The sequence below is a fragment of the Spea bombifrons genome, chromosome 4, assembly GCF_027358695.1.
Source record: "Spea bombifrons isolate aSpeBom1 chromosome 4, aSpeBom1.2.pri, whole genome shotgun sequence".
NCBI classification, from domain to species: Eukaryota; Metazoa; Chordata; class Amphibia; order Anura; family Pelobatidae; genus Spea; species Spea bombifrons.
The window spans coordinates 56,705,266-56,729,617 of NC_071090.1; the positions used below are offsets into that span (position 1 = coordinate 56,705,266).

General features: G+C 35.5%; 1 protein-coding gene across 1 annotated transcript in view; it reads right to left on the reverse strand.

Annotated features, from left to right (window-relative positions):
- GRM8 (glutamate metabotropic receptor 8) overlaps positions 1–24,352 on the reverse strand; it is a 366,995-nt gene that overhangs the window by 323,906 nt on the left and 18,737 nt on the right. The gene's annotated exons all lie outside the window — the stretch shown is intronic.

A 24,352-nucleotide genomic window follows, 5' to 3' on the forward strand; every position in this document is an offset into this window, starting at 1 on the left:
CAGATTTTAATCTCCCACTTTATTCCAACAGTAGTATGATATGGGTGTCGCTAATATGGTTAAGTCACTTTCAGCACCAAACCACTCACTACGTTCTGATTATACAATTATCAGGAAGCGAGGTTCTGCAGCCTTGCTTTCGCGATCACGGAACACATGATCAGTGGAAGGAGGTTATCAGATATCAGGTTATCTAGCAATGTTTCTTTTTTGCTGGTTGATGTTTCAAGTGGTGTCAGCAAGAGGAGAACACCCAAACTTAATCAAACTTCTGAAACGCTAATCAAACGGTATAAATGCAATTTTTAGTTTACTAGCAAAGAGGCTGAAGAAGCATTAAATACATAAAGTAACTCATTTGCTATATTTACGCTCATCCTGAATTTAAACATGATTTTATATATTATTTTTGTTTTATTGTTATTATAAGGAACAGATAATCTCAGTCCTCAGGGTATGTAGCACATCCAAATTGTTTTAACATAGTAGATTTTATTATTCCTTTACTGATTGCAAATACTATGCTTCCCCACTTGTGTATAAACCTACAATTGAAACAAGCATTCGACATCAAAAGTCAAGTGAAGGGTTGAACCTCTCTAAATCTGACACATTCTCTATTTGGTGCAGTGCAATGAAAAAAAAAACATTTTGTTTGTTCTGCACTGTACTGAACAGATTCTGAAATGATCAGTTTATATTTCTGTTAATGTTTTCTAGAAAAAAAATGTACAAGATGAAAACATATTAATTAAAGTGAACCCATTAGGTAGGAATAGAATTGGGCAAGATGTATTTCAGAGAAACTGTGCCAGTAATGGCATGGATGAATAGACAAGGAAGATGGCAAAATGACATGGCATTCTGCCACAAAGCCAGATGATGCTTTGAGAAAAAGAGATGCCTATAACAGTTATTGAAATAGCAGACAAGGAAATAAAAGCAGTAACATCCATAATAAAACAGGCCTGAAATGTTCCAATTCACATATCGAAGATTGATTCATCAAAACATTACACGGAGCTTTTAAAATGCCCATAAGTCAATATTTTGCTTCAAAATAATGGCTTGTCCTCTAGGTTTGCAGCGTGTATAATTTTTTCATTAGGACTGTGGAATATAATGACACTGATAGATGGCAGCGCTGGCTAATGTTCACTTGTGAGACAAGTGTATGTTACGTGCGATGAAACGGGAGACAGCAAAGTAAATGATAAAGATTTAATTTTTATGCAGAAGGAGCCTGAGTTCTCCTAAGAACTAGCTGACCTTATTACGCAATATTCCATTTCATCATAAAAAAAAGCTGCCTCTCCCATTGGCATAATTGTGACTTCTTCAAGACAAATCAGCAGCTCTACAGGCACTGTCTCTGTATAATCTAAAACATGGAAGGCGTTGGATTGCACATAAAACATCTGATTTCCACTTCAAAATTCAAGTGGCTCTGTTTTGATTCAATCTGGCTGCGCAGTGTTAAGCTATTGTGTGTGTAGTATACGGTCTGTTCCTTGTGTGCTGATTTAGGATGCGCCATAAAGCTCTTGTAAAATGCATTTCATTTTTTATATATATAATGAAAAGGCAACTCTGCAGGGAATTTCTATCAAAAATGTTAGAACGACTTTCAGCAGTTTCATGAGCGAAGAGAAAGGGGGAATAAACTGTGATCTCTTTACATGTTGGGTCAGTAGAGAGGTTGGGTGTTAATAGTGTTAATATACGTTACTGTATTATTTATGACTTTAGGGGGGGAACTCCATTTGGATTTAGTGTGCAGTAGGTTATACTATATTGTTATGAGTTTTTTTCCCTTTGCTTTTGAGTATCTTACTATTCATAACGTCTCTATTTTCATAGGTCATGGAAACATTCTATTGAAAATGTTTTCAAAAACAGTGTTTTATAGCAATAAAATTCAAAGAGAGCAGTACTGATGTTAACCATTTAAGCATATCAACTATGCCATAAAAGTTTAAAGCAATGTCTTACCCAACCCTCGACCCATTAAGGAATGCATTTTCTCCATTAGATTTTTATTTTACATATTTATTAAAAGATCTCTGGCACTATAAGATTTAACTCTGATTCCTGAAAACAATTAACTATAATCATTCAACCCTAAAAAAAAGACAGTAATCAAAGGAAAATGAGCACCAGCTCAACTAGTGAGAAGTCCAACAATCTTCTTGAAGACAGGTTATTATCTCTTGAAGCGTCCTCAATTCCTAAGTGTCCTTATGTGTTAATCTATTGGTCTATATGTCAAAACTTTCCATGAAGAGCTCCAACCAGGACAGGGCTAAAGTATTCCATCATTAAAGAAATTACTCATAGGCTTATTTACTGCAATGGTTTGCTTTTGTGTCTCTTAAACGTTTTACTGACTAAAACCAATTACATACATGTTTGGACACATACTGTATAGATCTCCACACTATTTTGGTGCATAAGAGACCAAATAGATATTCACTGGGAACAAAACTGAGATGTTACGATCATTTTTGCTTCAATATAGAATTCAAAGACAAGTGACCCCCCCCTCAGCTAAGGCGGAGAGCATACATTGGTGGTCAATGGTCACCTAGCTCTCTGACAACAATGATTTATTAAAAGTGTCAATGTAAAGTCAAAAGTGTAAATGTATTATTATGAAAAGAGTATGAATAAAGTATAATTTTAAACTTAAAGTGTATATCTGTTAATAAAACTCAGGAGATGAATATCAGTATATAAAAAGTAAGTGATTCAGGATATTAATATTCAGTCTATTTGTTTCAAAATGAAATCTCTTTATTTTATGTATAAAGATGTGACCATTAAATCATAATCTGGCAAGTTTTTAATTATTGGGTTTTATCAATAGTAAAACATTTTATTTCCCCAAAACATATGGCATATAAACATAAATTGTATTAATCAACAGCCAGTAAAATAAAATTGGAATTGAGAGAATCGTTTTTGTATAACTACTACAGATCCATGAAACCTGCTGCAGGGAGAAGATAAATACTAATGTTTATGGTGGCTACAGCCTCTAAAATATAGCAGATCCTTGTGAAAGGTTTTTGTATTCTGCTACTGACTAATATTTCGCTTCATTTTCAGGATGTTTTGAACCCTGTCACTCTGTCTTGCTTCTGTCACTTCTCCTTAGCTGAGAAATAGGCTAATTCTCCAAAATAAATATATAATCCATCAATGGCAGTCCGTTTTGTTGATGTCCTTGGTTTTTTGAGTTATGAAATACGAAGTACAGAATGAATAATCCGCACACACATCATCACCAACGGAACGCAGCTTGCCCATGTGTGTCAGACACCATGTGCACCATGCTGTTTCTGAAATTGAAATATCAATTTAGGATTAAGTTGTAGTTATTCAACACAAATAAATGGTCAGATGCCATCTTCTCTATATAGACTTGTAGCTGCTACCAAACAACATACACACACATATACACACACATTATATATATATATATATATATACCAAAGCTATTTCAAAATACTTAAATGGTATGCAGTACTCTGAACCATACAGTATTATCTTTTCTTTATATAACAGATTTGTTATCCACAGAAAAGACATATAAACTGGAAATTAATATTTTACACCTCCAAAGTAATCCAGTGTAGTTTAAATGGAGTGGAACATGACGCAGCAATCAGTTTAGTGATCAGAAACCATGATAATGTCCTATATAGTAAAGCAAGTTTAAAATGGAAATATGATTTAAGTGAACAATGCTGTAAATTGAGCCATTGTAAAATGATGACTAAGTGCTTCTAAATATATGCATATACTGTGCAGAAATCTGTGCATATACATTATATATAGACATTATGGCAGGGTAAAGGACGACTTAAATGTAAATAGGAGATTGGAAAGAGCAGTTTTTCCCTATGACTAATGGTTTAACTGGTGGTCCAATTAACACAGGTGCCCCAGGTTTAAATCAGACCTGGAAGATAAATAATCTGTGAAACTTGGAAGGAGCAGCAGGGGTACCTGGGTTCCAGTGTAGTATAAGCCCTAGAAGTGTACCCTTCTGTGACACATTAATGTTCTGTGTAGGCAATCCTGTAGGCATAATTACATAAAATTACAAGTATGTAAAACAGTACATTTCTTAACCCCTTAATGACAAAGCCCGTACATGTACGGGCTCAAAATGCATTGTTTTCATTGGGTTTAGGGACCGCCCATTGTCCTTAAGGGGTTAATCCTGATTTTTTTTATTTCATCAATTTATTTTCCTGTTTGTTAAATAAAATGCAACAAGGCTCACACTAGTGAAAGGAAAGATGGTTTTATTGTATATAATATGGTGATATCCTGGTGTAATAATATATAGAGCTATTTTGGTATCTATTTTGCTAATTTCTCAGTTACAAACAAGAAGGGTCAGGTAATGCACAATTTGATACATCCAATTTTGAGAAGTGCATTATGCCATATCGAACACCATTTGGGAAATCTGCTAATTATTACAGATAACAAGCATTATAACAGGCCAAGAGAGTCATTACTTCTCGTGAAAAGCAGAAAGGTTAAGCTCTTTGCAGACAGACATTGGATATGAAATACAAGCTATAGCTCCCACTGGTAGTGAAGTACATAATATTAAAACGACTTCCCTTGGGGATAATTAAACACCAATTTTTGTTTTAATTTTTACAATGATGACAATTTTCATCAAAGTAGGTAAAGGCTATATTTATTGCTAGAACATTCCTTTATAGATACTAGCCTACTGCAAAGAAACCTAATGCCTGCTGAGTAATACAAATATTTAATGAAATCTGAAATGTAATCTCACAAGAATCTCCTGTGAGTTCTGGAAAGAGTTTTACATGATGGATAGGAACATGATACAATAGAAAAACCCTTTTAAAGATTTTTCTGTCCATTTTCATCACTGCAGATAATATATATTTATCTACCCTTAAAATGTATGTACTATGCAAAAGAATGTTTAGGGGTTTATAAAGGTTTATAAAACTGAAAAAATATGTTTTACTCAAAAATAAGTATCCGTATCATAATGCGTAACATAGAAATTGAACTTACAGAAACAAAAGATGAGGAAGGCCCTGCTCAAAAAAGCTTACAATCTAGAAAGAGTTAGGGTATATTACAGTGTGGTACACTGTGTAGTACACCATTCAAATAAGTAATATTGCTGGATGTAAGTTCGAAGGCAGGAGAAGGACCAGGAAAGTTGAGGTAGACATGGTTGGGAGGAAGGGAGTTAATGTGTCAGTTGATAGGCATCTCTAAAGAATTGGGTCTTGATTGACTGACTGAAGATAAGTTGGGAAAGGGCATCCCAAAGGATGGTGGCAAAGAATCTCATAAGCCTGTACGAGAACTAGAAATCAGAGCAGAGGACAGACGAAGATAATTTGATGAGTGGAGAGGCCAGGTAGGAGTGAATTTACAGATAAGTGAGGAAATACATGTGTCACTATGAACAGCTCTGAAAAATGAGAGGGCTTAGTAGAGTCATGGGTAAAGAAGTCTTGTAGCAACATTCATGATAGATTCTAAAGTGACGGTTTTGAGGAAGCTAAGACAAAGTTAGAGACAGGAGATAACAAGGCCACAAAAAAGAGCCTTAGTTGTATCTTGTGTTAGCAATGGGTGAATGCAGGGAATGTTTTTAAGATGAAGATGGTATTTATCTGAGACAGAATGGATGTGAGAGGTGAATGAACGGTTGTAGTCAAAGTTAACACCTAGCAAAGACATGGGGACAGAGTGATGATTGGAAAAATAAAATTGGACCTATGCATTTTAGTATAGTTACAATTCTCCTGAGCTAAATAATTATGTTTGGGGAAGCTATAAAAGTTGACCAAATCCTATTGGAGTGACTAGCATTAATCAAATTCTTAATAACACATCTCTATTCTCACTATAACAAAATAATGACATAAGAACAATAACCCTTACCAAGGGTGTTTATCCCTTCAAATACTGACAAGTTTTTTTTTTTTTTACAAGAACCACACCGCTCCTCTTGCACTACTAACACATTGCTAAGCATGCACAAACCTCACTTACAAGTTCAATCATGACTGTCAAATGCACCAAATGTAGTGGTTGTTATGGATTCAGTGTTTGTTATATGCACAAAGATGTATTATGTGTAATTTATTGGGCAATTCTCTTCTCCTATAGGTCAAATACCTCTGCTTTCTTTCTTTCTTTCTTTCTCTCCTTCTTTCTCCAAGTGTATGGTGTTTCCTCCTGCTTTCTTTCTTAAATTGTTAAAATCCAAGCCAGCAAATCTCTTAATCCATTGCTGAATACCCCTAACCTCAAAATTGCCAAATATATCAAGCACTTTTGTAATTATTCTTAAGAACGTGCACACACATTCAGACTTTAAAGACACAGGACTCTGTCTCACACATAATATGTCTGAACATGCACTTCCAATTGCAAGCACTAACATATAATAATAAATAAATGCCAGAGTACTCCAAAAGGAAACCCATCCATTATTGGTCAGAAAAAGACATTTGTTCAATAGAAGCTTTTCATTTACATTTTCTATAATTATATGACATGACATTTCAAATAATACATATTCACAGTGCATTTGTTCCCAGATAAATTAGTAGTGTGTCATAGTGTATAGCTATGTGAGTCAATTTGTGATCAGATGACTCTAGGGACCTTTAACTGGGATGTGTCAGACCAGTAGGGACATGCATATTGTAGAGGTTAAATGTGGTGGAGGTGTCCTTTGTTAGTTTCCAATGGTAACTGCACACATTTATGTTACTATTATCCAACGTTAACAGTGGCTATTCCATTTTCTTAGAAATCAGCATACAAACCTACATTATCAGTTGGTATCAGCATACCACACAGAAGCGGAGAGGGTAGGGAGACATTGAGACTGTGACATAAAGCTGAGCGAGAGAGAGCGGGACTCATTGGGGACACTCAACAAAATTGCCAAATTTCTTTAGAATTTAAATTCATTCTATGAATGTACAAGTCTAACGGATGCAGCAAAAAATACTTTCTTTAGTTATTGTGAAGCTTATATACTCTAATGGTTTTACAACCAAACGCCAACACAGCAAAAGCAAATCACAAATTGTGTAATCGAGAGTGGATTAACTCTAGATTAATTAATTTTATACCTTGAAATTATTAAAACAAAACCTTCTAGTGTGATAGCTTATCATATACAGTATACACAACTAAAGACAACAAATGGTATAATGTATTTTGGGCAAGTCTTTCTCTACCATACGTGGCTACAATATTGCTTACAAATGGAACAGTCTTCTTTCGGAAGTTGTAAAGGCTAATGCAGTAAGGGAAGTTAAACATGCATGGGATAAGCACAAATCTTTCCTGAATATAAGATAAGACCAAGGACTGATTAAGGTTTACCGGGAAGTCTTTACCAGAGAAATGGGTTTCTATGTTTTCTGCGTTTCTAAAGTACATGAAGGCACATCTGTGAGATATGACTGGTTTCCACTATACGTTTCTGGTATACCAGATTTCATTAGTGCAGGTCTTTCCAAATATGCACATTATGGTTTTATATCAAGATAAACTACCGTATTTGCTCGATTATAAGACGACCCTGATTATAAGACGACCCCATAAATCTGAATATTAATTTAGGAAAAAAAAGAAAAAAGCCTGAATATAAGACGACCCTATAGGAAAATTGTCCATACCTAGTTTTATTACACTGGCTAGCACAATTTGCTGTAAAATGTCTTAATCATCTTCTGATTCCATTATTCCTTCAATATGTTCAAGGCCTCCAGTACCAGATGTAGCAAAGACGTCTATAGGTATATAACTATAGGTCGTATAGGGTATTCTTTTCCTTTTGGTTTCACTAGGTAGGTTTTCACAGAGATCGGTGTGTCTTTTTTATTGTTTTGCTTTTAGAAGCACTCCTCAGCCTTTGCCCATAAAGCCCCTCTTGGTTTACTATGTGGTAAATGGTATGTGTTGAAACGTCAATCCAGATTGCTCCAGGTCAGCCTTAAACTGTATGGGTGTCTTAAGTAGTGGTTTTCATTTTGCGCTCTTTTTTGCCTCAGGAGGTTCTTGACAATTCCATGAGCAGCAAGCTTCTTAATAACAGGGATACCATGGTCTTTAGAGATGGCCTTGTACCCTTTAGAATGTTTATGTCTGGTGATAATAGCATTTCTGTTTCTCTCAGCTCTATAGACAGCTGTCTTCTCTTCGCCATCAAGAAGAAGGCACAGGGAATAAAAGAGGCCTTTTTTCTACAGAATCCACCCAAATCCATGTACCCATTTCCTCACCCCCAGCTAAATGCCCTGCAGGAGATGCTTTCACTCGAATGCCTTTCCCTAAACATACTTAACTTCAGTTAGCTCCAACACTGGCTCTGCTGAACACTGCACTGGATACTCCCATGGACTTCACTGAAAGTACTTACTACCACTGATTGACAGCTTAAGCAGCCAATCAGTTTTCAAATATTGTGCTGTAACCATATATAATATAACAGTATACAGTCATGTCTATTATGTCTCTTACGCAATGAAGCTTACTTCATATGTATGTTTATGTTTTTTAACAACACTATGTAACCTAAGCGTCTAAACAATGAGGGGGGGGTTAATTTAAAACAACATTTTTTAAATGTGGTAGCCTCTAAGTAAGTAAAAATAACTGAACCTTCCGAAGTTTAAAGATTTTTGAAATTATATTATTAATTTACTCATATAAGCAACTATAGGTAAATTGTACCAGGTTGTGATGGATGTTTACTTACTGACTATAGAAATGGAACAGAAAGCGTAGATAGAGTGTAGGAGAGGTCTAGCTACATCTCCCGCATCAGTGAGTATATATACAGCCATGATTGCCCTAGGCCTGAGAACCCAACAGAAATAACTCACTGAACCTTTTGATTCCTTGACTGCTAAAAACCACACCAGCATTAAAATGCACGCTGACTGTTTTCAGAGATTTATATTGCTTTCAGCCCCTCGCAGTCTGTTTTAGTGTTCTCCTGTGACATTTTAGGATTAATGTTCTGAGAGCATCTAACCCTTACAGTATGTCATTAACCAATTCTATATTTTAGCTTGGGACTGTAGAAAATACTACGTTTGTCTGGTAGACCATATCATTGCTTTCACGATGAAACAACTCAAGATAAATGTAATTGCATTATATTATTTGTAATAGTCATTGCAACACAATGTTAAACCATAATTAAATTTGTAATTGATGTTTATTGTTGCTTTGTAAGACTTTTCATAGGCCACAAATCCCAAATAGTAAATGACCTCTAATCCATAAACCTCAATGAGTTGGATCTTCCTCTTTCTTTTTATAAACTTGCAATGGCACTGCTTATTTGTATGTTAAATACAGGCACGATACAACACTATCAAATATGTAGGTATTATATTTTTTTAAAAAAACAACTAGTAATCCTAATAACCTTAAATGATAATGTGTTACTTCACACACTCCTTATCACTTGTATAATTTGCAGATATCCTTTAATGTATGTCCTTGTTAGGATTGTCTTTGTTAGATCTGTAGGATTTTCAAAAATGCTCATTGAAATGTTTTGAAGTTTTCTTTGTTAAATAGCACATATCTATTATTATAGAAAGCTTTCTACTGCTGTCAGGCACAATGCAAGCCATTAAGATGTTCACCATGAAATGTCTAATAATGAAAATGCACATGCTTTTTCAGAAGGTTCAATGTTAAGTACATATGGATTTTCAGAAATCTATGGAATTGTGTTTATACATATCCAGTCTACCATACACATATATTTGAAAACAAAGAGGAAAATGGTGTTGGACATGATCAGTACATCACTATACACAAACTGGTAATCAGTTATGTGAAAACTAACAAATATTACTTAGTTGTAGTCTGATGACCTCCTGAAAGTCTTTCTTCTAAAAGTTCATTGTTTCCAATATAATATATGATGCTTGTTCTTTAAAAACAATACCTATTCTTCATGTCAATAGGTCGAAGCCAGCAATGCATTGGGAGTGCATGTATATATGGCCCAATGCTTGTTTTCCAAAACACAATTTTATCAAAAATAGCTACATTTCGATCATATTATGCTAAGAAGTCAGTGGTATTAATGTTACGTGGACATTGTGAACAAACCTCCAAATCTGTGCAATCTATACTTCTCTCATGCATTAAATTTGGAGAAGACATGCTGTGTATGCACACCTTGCAACAAGCACAATAACCAGACAGCCTGGCTTTGTTTTATGAAAAATTGATGTAGAGTTTATACTGTGGCATCTTTAATTCTTCTGCAGCAAAGCCACCATTTTACTGTATTTGCTCGATTATAAGACAAGGTTTTTTTAGTGCAAATTCCCTGAAAAATATCCCTCATCTTATATTCGAGGTCGTCTTTTAATCAGACCTCAAATAGAGGTATGACTACAAGACTAAGATCCAGATCCCCCGCAGCGCTGCAGGGGACCTGGCTCCTCCTCTCTGGCAGCAGGTGGGCGTCTGTGCGATGCGTGCAGACAACCTCCGCTGCTGCCGGCACTTCTATGACAGAGCGACGGCATCACATGACCTTCCGGTGCTCCACCATAGAAGCCCCAGCGGAAGTGCTGGCAGCAGAGGAGGTTGTCTATGCGCATCCCACAGCCGGTGAATGTTTGTGGGATGCGCACAGACAACATCCGCTGCTGCCGACACTTCTGCCGGGGCTTCTACGACAGAACACCTGCGTGACCTGACCTTCCGGTGCTCAGTCATAGAAGCGCCGGCAGCAGCGGATGTTGTCTGTGCGCCTCCCACAAACATTCACTGGCTGTGAGATGTAATATTTGCTAGTGAAACTTTTTTCCTATAGGGTAGTCTTATATTCAGGCTTTTTCTTTTTTTCCTAGATTAATATTCAAATTGGGGGGGGTCGTTTTATAATCAGGGTCATCTTATAATTGAGCAAATCCGGTATACCTTGTTTCTGCTAAATTTTATCAAATCTAACAACCTGCCAATTACATATATTTTAAAATAATCTGTCCAATTCCTTGTGCATAATCCATTAATTACTCACAAAGGAAGCTATGCCATACTTAAAACCTTCCAAGATTGTCTTCTAATTCTAGTTCATAATATCCTCCTTAATCCTGTAAATTGGATAGCGACCTGTATGATAAGCAGATCAAGATATCTGGATGTCAGCCAATCTCCAACAAAATACCAGGTGTTTTTAGCTAAAGTTACATTTCTTTAAGAGGTGATGCTAAGTTTCTTAAAATTTAAATTACATATAAATGAGTATAAAATAGCTAAAAATAGCTACTTTGTAGGATGCAATCATTTTGGAGCACTAAATTATATAATCACTAATTAGATGGTTCTAACAATGCTACCTTAAGTTACCATCAACAACAAATTAGGATGTCTTAAGGGTTATTTTCCATTACAGGATCAGAACAATTTTCATGTTTTGCCAAGTCCTCCTTCAACCATAAATTTCCCTATTGATCATTTAGTGTACCTACACAATATATACGCTGTATATATATATATATATATATATATATATATATATATATATAGATAGATATATAGATATATAGATATATAGATATATATATAGTATAGTATATACTATATAGTATATATATATATATATATATATATATATATATATATAGTATATATACATATAAATATTTTTTTAAATGTAGAAAAAAAAAGTTTTTTTAAAAAACCATATTCACGTAAGATATTTTTATGAATAAATAGAAAAAATGGGAACTTTTTACCAGTATACAATTATACACTGTCAGAAATGAAAAAAACAATATATTCATTATTTTAAGTTTTCTTTCCTATTTTTTTTCTTTCTTAACCCCTACTTAACCCTGTCTACCTATTTTCCCCAAATAAACACACACCACACTAACTAAAAACTAAAAACAATTGAATATAAAAAAAAAACATAAAGGTTTAAGTAAAAGGAATTATAAAACTAATAATATATATACTTTTAATAAACCTGGGACCCAGGGAAGAACTGTTTGATTCTTTGTCTCCATCCAGCTCACAATCAGTGAGAAGGACAGGAGCAAAGAACAGAGATAAAGGCATGTGATTAGCTGTAGAAGCAATAACATGCAGGTGGATCAGCTGTAGACTGACTGGTCAGGTCATGGAATGGTCAACAACAGTGACACCCCCATCGCATTGATCGTGACAATGTGAGAGGGATTTTAACCAATCATATACAAGGTACATCACTGGTCCCATAGGAACATTTTGTTATAATGTACTTGGTGCATCATTGGTCTTAAAGAGGTAATATGGATTATGTGCTTAATAGTGCTTTATTAGAATACTTCATATATGACAGAATAACATCTGCAGCATTCAGTGATGCAAAAAGAAGTAACCTTTTCGTAACCATAATCAAGTTCAATACATTTCAAAACTCCCATTACTAATTGAAATGGTGAATGTTTTTTTCTAATAAATTCAACGTGATTACATAAAGCAGATCGTTTGATTGGTTAGCCCTAGACTAGCCATTGGGCAAACTGACTGTTTGTGTGACAGATACTGTCTTTTAGTGTTCACCCAGTGATGGGGTTAAGGAACCTCATTAGTGAGCACTTTTATGAATGCAATGGAGAAGATACTACACAATCACATTACCAGGGCATTGATGTAGGCCTGGTATCAGAAAAAGGCTGTGACCATTGTTCCAAACCTTTTAAGGCCATGTGGCCGGGTCTTAACTCTGAATTTCATGTAATATGTTTCGTATAAAAAAGATATTGCTGCCTCTATTTGACTTTACAGTCGTGGCCAAAAGTTTTGAGAATGACACAAATGTTAATTTTCACAAAGTCTGCTGCCTCAGTTTAGATGACGGCAATTTGTATATACTACAGAGTGTTATGATCAGATGAATTGCAATCAATTGCAAAGTCCCTCCTTACCATGAAAATGAACTTAATCCCCAAAAGTCATTTTCCCTGATGAATCCCCTTTCCGATTGTTTGGGGCATCCAGAAAAAATCTTATCCGGAGAAGACAAGGTGATCACTACCATCAGTCCTGCGTCTTATACGTTGCACATTCAATGTTTTGAAATATCTCAGAAAGCTCCTTTACTGTGAGTTTTTTTTTGCTGGAGTCACTTCCATGTTTTTCAGCACCTTCACTGAGTTCCTTTGGTTTCCTCTTGAACGACAGTAATGTCAACATTCCCACGGTCTGCTATTTTTCTAAAATTCCATTTATGTTTGATTAGAATGCTGCACAGTTATTTGCACAGTGTGGTAAATGTTTCTGCCACGCTGCACACATATTACTCGCTGTTACTTCCTGCCATGAGGCTTGTATGTTTTCAATTGCATGCTTTATGTCATATTTCTTCCAAAACTCAGCTAAAGAAATTGCATGCTCTCCAGTTGTAGTGCCAATAGCCTGTCCAAAATTCCATCAAAGATAATAGCTTTTAAAAGTTGAAATAACTCATTGGTCCATTGGATGGATTAATGAAGTTGTGTTTAGTGGTAAAACGCAAATCTCCACATTTTCATTCAAGTCCCCAAGAGAATCAGGGTGGCCTGGAGCATTTTTCAACATCAGCAGTGCTTTAAAAATTAAATTATTTAACCCCTTCAGGACCAGCGTTTGCATACTGCGTCTTCCCTTGAAGACCACAGTTTTTTAAAATATTTTAATTCCGTGCTCGTGATTCGCTTCAAAGTGATCACGTGCGCGGAATTGAGGGGGGGTGGCTGCTACGGATCGCTGGGGACACCCAGCGGTCAGTAGAAGCCGCCGCTCGCGATCCCAGCGTTCATAGCGACGCTGGATCGCGCATCATCGATGACGTACCTGGTACGTCCCGGTCTGCCGGTGACCTTTGACCAGGAAGTACCAGGTGCGTCCCGGTCTTGAAGGGGTTAATTGATACCACTCTTGAAACAGCATTGTTGCAACTCATACCTGTTAATTTGTACTCCAAATAGCTGGTAGAGATGCTTTGTTATGATTTTGTAATGCTCTGGGTATCTCAGACCAATATATAACCATAGGTTTTAATTTAAAGTCACTCTTTGTGTGCCTCCTAACAAAAGATTTAACCTGTCTTTAACTCCTTTATTGCCACTTTGCGATCTTATGTCTGTTGTTGTATAGGTTCTTGATGGGGTTGCCTTCCAAAAAAATCCTGTCCCACCATCATTACCACCTGTTTTAACTAATCATTAGAATTTGGGTACAAATTTCACAGCAGCATTCTAATCTGCGATGGCCTCCTCACCAGATTAACATTGATCAATTCATGGTGACCTCTGAAAAGATAACACCTTCCAAGTTGCAGTAAATGGTTCTTCTTTTGTTTACTTGTAATTTCTGTTTCATTTCAATGCACTTACTAACTTCAATGCTTTAGCGTGAATACTAGCTAAACTAACTAGGATGTATTTTTTAATTAAAAATTGTTTCTAAATGGTGAACAAAATACCCCTAAATACTCCCTAATTTAAACCTACCTGCCATACTCAGCTAGACCCTAGCTAAGCTAGGTGCTGGTAAACCTCCCCAGACAATACGGGGCCTCTGCTTGCTTTATGGCATTTAAATAGCTCTCACAAAATCACAACACAGACGTATGTGGTTTTGCTATCAGACAATCTATATTATTTCTCAAAGGTCATTCTACCACATTTCATGCAGCTATTCTCTAAAAGAGTCCAATTTATGTTTAAGCTCCATATTCAAAGTACAGTGTGTTTTAGATGAGATTTAATAATACATTATTCTCTTATTTTTTGAGGGGATTCCATTTTTTTTATTATTATTTCTACTGGGAGCTGTACATTGTGTTTCAACCCTTCTTTTTTTCTATTCTTTGTTTTTAGAGATTTTAGCTTGTGGACCCCTTGGAACTCACACTGGTGCCATAATGTAAAATTAGGCTTTGTGTTTTGAAGGGGTTAATGCACCCTTTGACAGAAAAGGATGTAAACTATAGAAGTGACTATACTTACTTTGAGTATATGAAAGCTTTCTAATAGCAGCCTTTACTTTACTTTTTATTAAGCTGTGTTGGCAAGAGAAAGGGAAAATGGCCAAGGATTGGGAAATAAAATAATACAGGTGATTAATGAAATGTGTTTCCTATAATGTAGATATCTGCTTAGTTTTATTTTACTAACTTGAACAGCTAGTGAACAAATCTGTCATTAAACGGTATTTTTTCCATTCAAATGGGTTTGTTTAAAGAAATTGAACGATAAAACACCAATCCCTATCAAGCAACCTTGCAGTAAACAAGGTTATAAAGTCAAATGAAACGTGTCTAATACTAAAACTATACCATACCGAATGCTCATGTTTTAAATCCTCAACATATCTATAGGGCGCTTATAAGTGCCAGTTCCGGAGCAAAATAGACTTTTGTAATATATGTAGATAGAGCGAGTAATTTACTTTCATGTACAGTAGTGACATACAGTATGATGTACTTAAATTGATCGTATACAGTAAGCATATACTTTGTCTTCTAGGAACCCAAAGACAGATGATAGGACCATAACCTAAAGGTCTTTTTGTATTAACATTGTTATTGTTAATTACCTCAGCGGGTCTACAAAACTACAAGTATGGGGGTTTCCTACTGAATTGGGTATTCATCTGTGAAAGCTAGCAACAGTCTATATGTTGCCCCTTTTGCCCTGATGAGGACCCTAGTTGGTCAAATAGTTAGCATTGATTAGGCATGTTTTGGTATGAGTAATAACTGTCATATTGTCTTCCTAAATATCAGCCTAAAGTTAGCAGTAATGTAATGGCAGCTCAAACTCCATCTGCATATCACCAAAAATAGTCACATATGTCAACCTGACATTTACAAAGACAGATCTCAACATGAATAACATCTTAATGTGTTGGTGCTGACAGGCCTAGCTGAGAGTGTGTTCTCTGCAGTGCTGTCTAGATGCAGGCAGTTTACTTTTAAATATTACATGTTAATTGAGATATTGTATACTAATTATATTATATACACACACATATATATATATGTGTGTGTATATATGTATATTATATATATATGTATATACTAATTATATTTTATATATATTTACATATATATAACATTCATGAAATATATAAACGCCTATCTAATTCTAACTAGTGTTAGTTTATTTCCAATAAATCATTAATGTGCTACCTGTTGTATATGTTTCAAATATATAGCATATGTCCCATCTTTGTGTAAGAATTTACTACCGGTATATAATTGCAAATTCATCACTTCAGAGTCAATGGTAGTTTTGCTCCTTCTTTTCTGTTATGTTATTTAAAAACAAAAAAACCTTCTTGTTTCTGATTGTGTTTTTAAATCAATAGTTAATAAACTGAATTAAATTGCAAAGCAGACCCTAACACACATGCTTAACATAGACACACAAGCAAACCAACCATATATCCACAATCAATAAACATTTGCCCTATAAACTACAGCAAGCAGACCGTACGCGTTTCTAATTACGATGATGAATTCCCAAACAGCAACAGCAATACATATAATAAAAACAAACCACCTGCACCTGCAGCACTAATTATTAAAGACAAATTAAAACCCATGGTCACAAACAAAGTGGGGACAGCTTTTCAGTTCCTTTGTAGACAGAGACAGTTGCTGGTGGAGATACAGCGTAATAATTTACATTCACTTTGTTGCATGTTTGATGTTTTCTTTCTTCACTTTACTTTGAACATGTTTAGGGCTGAAGGCAAAAAGTAAAAAAAAAGACATTGACAATGACAGTAGTTACTGATGGATGATTCTGTAGAAAATAACTAACATTATGAGTCATTGAGGACAAATATTTATTGCAAATTAATCATGATAATTTCCCATTTGTGTCTGAACATCTGTTTTGTGTTCTAACCCCACAAATTATATGATAACTTCATCTACTTATTGTCAAACACAAATTTAATCACAGATACTGGAATCATTTAGAACACACACACACATATACATATTATACTATAGAAGCCTATCTATGTCTACATAAAAATAAGGGCATTTTCTCAGAAGTATGAATCTAGGATAATATTGAGTAGGTTAGGATTGTCTGAAATGCATTCCTCTTATTTACATAAAACATGTAGCTTTATATAGAATGTGTAGTGGGGGTGATAAGTAGGTAGCAGGCAGGCAGAGAGAGAATTCTAATTATATTTCAATTCATTTTTTCCATTTGTCAGTGAGTTTTTGTGTAATGGCTAAATGCAGATAGATTAAGATTGCATCACTGTTCATATGAAATATTTAATACAGTTCTTTTTTCATACAATAAACACTTTTTCATCCAAAATGTTTTAATTTTATAACTCATTAATAATTAATGCCCTTTAAGCCCCTTGATATTCCTTCTAATCAATATTGCTAAAAAGCCACAAAGGAGAACTTGCCTGTTATGATCTATATCTTAATGTGTGTCTAGACAATTTAAAGATTTCAAACTGTGACATGCTATTGAATAATTAATTCTGTATTCCAAAGGATAATAAAGCCACCTAACAGATCAAATATAACATGCTCCATATGTGCAACTCTTTGGTGAACTTCTGTGCTGCAATGCAACTTTTTCTGAAGTTAGAACTTTTGAGATGTTATGTTAACAGTTTGTTTTGATGTCATCAGATACCAAAAGGTATTCCTCCCCAGGCCTGAAACAGATTTAGTATTTCTATCAGATATATCCTATTGCATACCCAAAATTACATGACCCATACTTTCCTCTAATTCTAACTTTTTTTTTTACAGCTTAAAGATAAATAATTAATTAAAAAAACAAAAAACTCGACCAACCACCCCCCCCCGGGGGGGGTGAACACCTACACGATAGAAGCAATACCGGCAGCATTATGTCCAGAAAGTCAGGTGGAGTTTATATATGTTCTTGGTAAGGGGGTTGGGTATTTAGTTATGAAATGCTTGTGGCCTAAGTAGTTGAATAGTGTTTTTTTCTACTACTGGGGTAGTAGAAACTTAGTAGTCGTGTTACTTGTAATTATTGTGTTCTAAGATTTTTGGCTACTATATGAGAATGGTTTGTTATTCTTTATATTCATTCTTATGACCGATACGATGATGCATATTATTGGGAAAAAAAATGAACAAAATACCAGTACACCCTCTATTAAATGCTGTTTTTCAATCTATTGTTGAAGTCTATATGGCATCAAATTCTATTCTGCATTACAACCAGATCCCATTAAAACATGCATTCTGCTAGACAGCAGAAATTATAACTGACAGGTTCACTTTATAGAGAAAACAAAAATTGATTGATATATTGTGCCAGTGAAATTGCTGCATGTGTATGAAAAGATAGTTTGTACGTCTATCGGTAAATAATGCTGTCTTGCAAAGTTGATAATGTACTACTACCCATAATCCACTGGGTACTCTCTGGTTTTGGAGTTAGGAATGCTAACAAAACAAATTAATGCTAATGTTGTTCTAAGAATGTATTCCTTTGTGGGTCACATTGTGACCATCCCATTACTTACATTATATTTATTTATATAGCACCAGCAGATTCCATATCGCTGTTACAACAGAGTCAGTAAAATATTTAAAAATTACAAACAATAACAAATTGGTACAAAAGGAGAAGAGGTCCCTGCTCTTGCAAGCTTACAATCTAATCAGTGGTTAAAGGGAAGGTGGAGAGGGCTGCTTCAATGGGAATGAGTTGGTTGAGTCAGGATGATTTGTAGAGGTTGTTGGTTGTTCAGATGGCTTGATTAGGATGCTGGCTAAGAGTTAGGAAGGCCAATTCATATAACCAAAACCTCTCATTTATATTATGTTTACATATTTGTTGCCAACTTTATTAGGGTAAGAAGCGCAGACAGTTTTTGTTTCTTGTATACATTGTACAGCCAATACACTGTTTCTTGCAGCATGCTTACACCTGTTTGGTAGGCCTCGTATTATACATTTGTATTATTTGAGCCTGAGACTAGCTTAGCGCACCGACATTTTTTCTTTTCCCTGTTTGCACATATTTGAGGTTGTTGGCTCCTCATCAGTCTGGTTGCAGCTTGCTGTCCAGGGGTTAATGGGGAGGAGGTTTAATTGCACCTCCCCCAACACATTAATAAGGTTTTGGTAGCAGTATAAACTGCTTTGTGTGTCCACTATGTAGGAGGTGAGAATAGGTTCTCACCCTATTGAGAGTGTGCCTTGACGTGGCGGGTGAGCTTAATTATGCTTTGGCCAATTCATATAACCAAAACCTCTCATTTATATTATGTTTATATATTTGTTGCCAACTTTATTAGGGTAAGAAGCGCAGACAGTTTTTGTTTTTTGTATACATTGTACAGCCAATACACTGTTTCTTGCAGCATGCTTACACCTGTTTGGTAGGCCTCGTATTACACATTTGTATTATTTGAGCCTGTGACTAGCTTAGCGCACCGACATTTTTTCTTTTCCCTAAGAGTTAGGAAGAACGGTTGTACGATTCTCGAAAAAGTGGGTTTTCAGAGAGCTTTTGAACGAGGGAGAAAGTCTGACAGAACTAGGAAGGGAATTTCAGAGATGGGGTATAGCACAGTGAATCTTGAATGTGGAAGTGGAAAGTGGAGGTAATGTTAGAAGAAATACACAGGTCAGTAGTGGACAAAGAAGTTAAGGGTGTATTTGGATATGAGGGTAGGGATGTGTAGGGGGGTGCAGAGTTGTTAGAAGCTCTATAGGTCAAGGTTGGAAGTTTGAATTTGATTCTGGACAGTATGGTAAGCCAATGGAGTGATTGGTACAGTGGAGCAGTAGATGAGGATCGGTGACAGAGAAAGATTAATCTAGTTGCTATGTTGAGGATGGATTGGAGTGGTGAAAGGTGGGAGAGGGGGGGCAGTTAGTAGGGAGGTGCAATAATGTAAATGGGATATCACAAAGGAATGGATTAGTACTTTGGTTGCTTCTTGGGGGAGGAATGGCTGAATTCAGGAGAATTTTCTTTGGTGAAGGCAGCAGGATTTGGTGAGAGACTAGATGTGGGGATGAAGGCAGAAAATTTGGTCAGTTGGCTAGATGGGGGAGTTGTCAACAGAGATATCAGGAGTTGTGGACTAAAGGGATGGTGGGATAACCATAAGTTCAGTCTTTGTGATGTTAAACATCAGGTAATGCGGTGCCATCCATGATGCCATGATGCCATTCCAGAAAGACAGTCGGTGAGGCAGGTTAAAAGAGAGGGTAAAAGGTCGGGAAAGGAGATATAGATTAGGGTGTCATAGGGATTGATTTGGAAATCAAAGGAAGATATGAGTTGTCCAAGTGAACAAGTGTAGATGGAGAAGAGTAGAGGTCCAAGACCTGAGCCCTGAGGAACACCAACAGACAGCGGTAGTGAGGAGGAGTAAGTTCCATGAAAGGAGTCACTAAAAAGTATGGTCAGAGAGGTAGGATTTGAACCAGGAAAGAGCTGTGTCATGGATGCCATGGGAATGATGGGTTAGTCAACTGTGTTAAAAGCTGCAGAAAGCTCCAATAGTATAAGTAGTGAGAAGTGGCCTTTTGTTTTAGCGATGAGAAGGTCATTAGTAATTTTAGTGAGTGCAATGGACAGAAACCAGATTGTAGAGGGTCAAGTAGAGAGTTCGCGGAACGAAACTTAGTTGATTTTAAGTTAATTGTTTCAGCAGTTTGGATGCCAAAGGCGAGAGGGAAAACTGGACAGCAGTTTGATGGAGATGTAAGGTCAAGGGAAGGTTTCTTTAGGATAGGAGAGATGATACAGATTATTTCTCGTTACACATACATATCTTTGTCTCATTCATATATGGCCAACATTTAGTAGATAATATTGATAATTCACATTAAAAAAAAATCAGATCATGATAGTTATAGTCTACATGAAATGGTTGACCTGATTGCACCATAATAACTAGAAGATATGTCTATTCAGGCTTCAAAATGTATGTTTAATTTTAATAATAATGAGAGGTAGAAGAAATGCAGATGGAAATAATTGTGAAAATATTTGTCAATTTGCAATGTACTCGCAGTGTATTGTAAAATGAGTCAAATATTTAAACATCTGCACATTTGCCGAGGAATATTTACCCATCTAGATGATTAGATAACCATTGCTAACAATCGCACAGCCACCTGAGCCCATCATTTCTCTCTCTTCCTGTCAGCCCATTTCAGCAATCAGATTCCATAACAAAGTGTCCCTAGTCCCTCACACGGAAAAGCACTGTTTGCTTTCTGCGCTCACCAACTGCATTTACCGATCAAGTGTTTACAAATTGGCACTGGCCTCATTAACGCATACAACTCCATTTAACGGTGCTGTATAAACCATAGTGATATTTGATTTACTGATGCACTTTATTAGTGCTCTGTCCCTCTTTATATCTTTGCATAACTTTAAATGATTGTTCGATTGTTCCGTGGATTCATTTTATTACCCTTGTTTTGCTGGGCATTAGAGATGGTATGTTTCTGTTGTATTTAGATGTTAGAGTAATGGTCACAGTGAAGCTAATTAAACAGGTAAACATAGAGAAATGGTGGATAGATTGACAGACAGACAAAATGTATCTCTTTCAATTTCTCCCTCAGACCACAAGGGTGCCTTTATTGGGCTCCTGGCTTCTTGTGACTTTCTTCTGCGTCTAAGTGAAATTACTACTGTGCCACAGCATCCCAGAAGAAAATCCCCTATAAATATACCTTTGGGCTACATAGTTTGCCAAAAATCTACAAGGGTTATTGAGAGGTTACCAGCTGTTGGATATATTAAGAAGTGACAATGATCTTGTTTCCCATCAGAAGGCATATATCATGAGCAACTCTAGGGGTTTATAATTATAAACCAGCAAAAGTCTCTTCTTATTTAAATAAAGCTTATATAGTAGTAAAACATAGCACCCACATGATCTCTTAAAAACAAAAAAGTTAGCGCACTTTAAAATATAATTACTTATTATTGTCAATATCAATATATTCAAAAACGGTGTATAGCAGTAAATAAAAGATTCAGAAAACATTGTTAAGGACTAGGAATTTGATTTTAGAACAAAATATACTATGAATATTTTTACGGTAAAATAGTACACATAGCCTACATTTTTGACTCTTAAACACAAAATACTTCTGTAGGACGCATACATTTATTTTACTTTATGTTTAACAGAAAATGTAGTTTTCCCTTACATCCAACTTGACTTATCCATTCAGTTACCAGCATAAATATAACAATTGATGCTCTAATCTAGCATTGAGAACCCAATTTCTTCCATTGCCTACCTTCACACTTTACATCCAGTAAGTATTTAAATGGAATTGACACATACTTTTTACAATGTGGCTATAGCCATTCTTTATCAAATTATAGGTAGCATGGCTATTTAACTTCAGAATGTGCAACATGTTTTTATATTTTTACATGACAAGACCTGCTTCATCAGACTTCTAACAAAATCTAGTCCATCTGTCTGTAAATACATAATCAAATTTCCCTGACTGCCTAAAATGATTTTAAGCAAAATCTAGGGGTATTTTTTCATAAAGTTGTATAAATAACATCAGGATATAATATGTTGAGGGAATGTAGTTTTGTGTCACATTCTTCTCATATTCTTGATCATATTCGTGATATTCAATAACATCTGAGGACTTTTACAGCCATAGTCAACTAAATGATGAGGACTTTTACAGTAGCAGCGACTATGGTATATATATTTTATGGCCATTAAATAACAGTTACTTTGAAATATTATTTATTTACCTCTAGGTGTAAGATGGTTGCAATGGACAATTCCAGGGACAAGTACTAACCAGCGACATAAGCCTTAATCAAGGTACTGTACTATGAAAATTGGGAAATCTGTATAATTGGTAATTCTGTGGGTTTCATCAGTGGTCTTTCTTCAGCTGCCGTGGTTCCACATACCCTCTGCCATTAAACTGTGGAGGAAGCCTCTCAACCAGAAGAGGAGAAGCTCCAGGTAGACTATCCTGGGAAGTTCTCAGGTATAGACATCTGGTCCCCTATGACCACAGATTAAACCAAAGCAAAAAACAACACAACAGGCATACAAACAGGTCACTGATTCCACTCTGCCTAGGGTAAAAAAAGGAAAGTATCCAAACCTTTTAGAAGACAAACTTTTGAAGGAAACTCTGCATTTGTTTATGTGAGAACCCATAGGACAGGAAAAGTTAGAAAGATTCAGATTAAAAGGAAGAAATGCAATGTCTATCATAACTCAGCATGACAAATAATACACAATAAATTATATACAGATTTTAAATAACCCTCACCTGTTGATTTTATCAAGAAAACTAGCAGTAATTGTTATTGAGTACAAGCTGCGTTCATCTCTATTATAACAGGATAATTGCTCATACAAATCATTTTAGCCTTGATAACTACCAGCTGTTAATGCAGAATATGAAAAATGAATGCTCCTTTCTGTGTTAAATTCACTGCCCTCTATTTAATCCATCTTTCTTTTCCATCATTTTAACACAATATACAATGCATGACTTATATAATATATTATGTCTGAAATTATCAACACACTCAAAATTTGAATTCAATTGGTGGTTTCCCTTTGGTTAATATTAAATACACTATTGCTTTAAAGATGATGGGATTTTCTTTCCAGCATTGGTTCAAATCCAAGTGCTGTAATACATTATACACAATAATTTCCACCTGTCAAATCTGAAAAGGGATTGTTGTCCATTTAAATGTAGAAATTTGTCACGTATGCCACTTCTGAAATACTTTAGGGAGAAAAGTAGGAAAAGGACATAATGTCTGAATGATGAAAAATTGTACAGTGAGAGAAGACATTGATTAAGTGTATTCATATAAGCAGTGTATGTTGTGTGATTTTTACATACGTTAAAAAGTAGGTCTGATGGGCGATTAAGGCTTCACTGAAGCAATGTGTGGGTTGATTGTATTAGTAGTGCAGACAAAAACAACTATTTCAAAGGCTCTGTTTTCTATTCCATATCAAAGGATACCAATGCTAACACGCAATAAAATACAGCCCCCCTGATGATTTAGAGTCAATACAATACAAAGAGGTTGTGCAATTGCTAGAAGTCAGCACAGATAAGCTGCAATAAATTGATACTTTTTTGCAGGTAATTTCAGAAACACACAAAGCAGGTCTAAAAAGAAATTGCATGTGCCATAGTTGAGACTTATGATATAATAATATAGACAAGAACTGCAACTGCTCAAAGTGCTTAGATGGTAGCAAGACAATGGTGGTAACCCATCCACCA